Source organism: Cucumis melo, chromosome 3 (genome assembly GCF_025177605.1).
Source record: "Cucumis melo cultivar AY chromosome 3, USDA_Cmelo_AY_1.0, whole genome shotgun sequence".
NCBI lineage: Eukaryota > Viridiplantae > Streptophyta > Magnoliopsida > Cucurbitales > Cucurbitaceae > Cucumis > Cucumis melo.
The window spans coordinates 22,820,669-22,823,130 of NC_066859.1; positions in this window are offsets into that span (position 1 = coordinate 22,820,669).

Here is a 2,462-nt window from a genome sequence, read left to right on the forward strand (position 1 = left end):
AGCAAAAGTAGGGCAAGTTGTTGAGTTCTCTATATCCTTTGATGGTGGGCTTTTATTTAAGAGGCGCCTTTGTGTGCCAATAGATAGTGCGGTTAAAATATAATTATTGATTGAGGCTCATAGTTCCCAATTTTCCATGCACCCAGGTAGTACGAAGATGTATCAGAACCTAAAACGAGTTTACTAGTGGCATAATATGAAGAGTGAGGTGGCAGAATTTGTTAGTAAATGCTTGGTGTGTCAGCAGGTTAAGGCACCAAGGCAGAAACTAGCAGGTTTATTACAACCCTTGAGCGTACCAAAATGGAAGTGGGAAAATGTGTCCATGGATTTCATTACAGAACTGCCTAGAACTCTGAGGGGTTTACAGTGATTTGGGTTGTTGTTGGCAGGCTTAGCAAATCAGCACACTTCATTCTAAGGAAATCCACTTATACTACTAGTAAGTGGGCACAGTTGTACTTGTCTGAGATAGTGAGACTACATGGAGTGCCAGTATCGATTGTTTATGATAGAGATGCCCGTTTCACTTCCAAGTTTTGGAAGGGTTTACAGGCTGCTATGGGCATGAGGTTAGACTTTAGTACAGCTTTTCACCCACAGACTGATGGTCAGACTGAGCGTCTGAACCAAGTTTTAGAGGATATGTTGCGAGCTTGCGCATTAGAATTCCCACGTAGTTGGGATTCTCACTTGCATTTAATGGAATTTGCTTATAATAACAGTTTTTAGGCTACCATTGGCATGGCACCATTTGAGGCCTTGTACGGCAAATGTTGTAGATCCCCTGTTTGTTAGGATGAGGTTGGTGAGAAGAGATTGATGGGTCCTGAGTTAGTTCATTGTACTAACGAAGTGATATAGAAAATTAGATCATGTATGCAGACCGCACAGAGTAGACAGAAGAGTTATGCTGACATGAGACGAAAGGATCTTGAGTTTGATGTGGGGGATAAAGTGTTCTTAAAAGTAGCACTTATGAAAGGTGTCTTACGATTTGAACGGATAGGAAAGCTGAGTCCTCGTTTTGTTGGACCGTTTGAGATTCTAGAGCGAATTGGCCCTGTGGCATATCGGCGTTGCCGCCATCACTCTCGACAGTTCATGACACGTTCCATGTTTCTATGTCGAGGAAGTATGTGACGGATCCATCCCATGTAGTGGATTACGAGCCATTAGAGATCGATGAAAATTTGAGCTATTAAGAATAACTAGTTGAGGTGTTGGCTAAGGAGGTAAAGATGTTGAGAAATAGAGAGATCCCTTTAGTTAAAGTGATGGATCCGTTTGTAAATTCACTTTGTAATACAACTAGTCAAATCATCACTTTGTAAATTCACCTGACGGTACTTCGTCTCAGTTCAAACCCTAGCACATCTACAGGTAATCTATTTTATGCATAACGTCCATATTATGCATAACAGTCGTATTCTATCTACAACACAGTTCAACGGCGGATACACAATCTACACATGAGGTTTTTGAATTCTTAGTCCCTCCACGACATAACTTCATAACCAGTATTCTGATAACAGACTTCAACTTTACATAACATTAAGATTTTCATAATCCATCGACATTACTATTCCAGTTAACAGCATAGCCCCTCAACATAACCACAATACACAGATCATCAGGGCATCAGTGCCAATCAGCAGAACAACTCATTAACGTATATAAGTACATAGGCTACAACTAACGATCACGTCACCTTTAATCAGTCAAGAGTGTATATAAGTGATATTTTCTGGGTAAACATGCATCAATCAATTCAGTATAGTTGCTATCATATAATTCCCATGTGGGTTACTACGTTCCCAGTTTCTGTCTGAGGTCCAGTAGTAAGAAATCCCTTACCTAAGATGAAGCTAAAACACAAACATAAGGGTTCAACGATGACATCGCCAAAATCCACATTACAAAACATTCCAAAGCAACATCTACCGACTTCCCAAGTAGAGGAGAGTTGGCTTCCACTGCGCTTGCCATAAAACCCCAGAACTCGAGCGTCACCTCTCTAACACCATCAGGGGATCAACAGTTAACCCAACCAATAAGTCCAACATTATAATCCGATATTTAAACCCGCATAGACTATAGAAAACGTTAGGAATTCCTTACGTTGTCCTTACCAAAACTCATCGAGACTCAGTGCGGAAGGAAATGGCTTAATTGGTTCGTTGAACAGGAAGATTGGCTTGGAAAGTTGGCTTGGCTTGGGAGGCAACTCGACTTGGCTCGGCTTGACTCGCGGCTTGCTACGGCTCAGCTTGGATTCACGGCTAGGGTACGGCTCGACTTCATCGGCTTAGAAACCATATGGCCTAGAAAAGATACCTGCTTCAACCAATACTCACATTTGAGAACTTTGCATACAATTTATTAGCTCGATAGGTTTCTAGAACCATGCGTAAATGCTCCTCATGCTCTTCCTCTGTCTTGGAATATATTAAAATATCGTC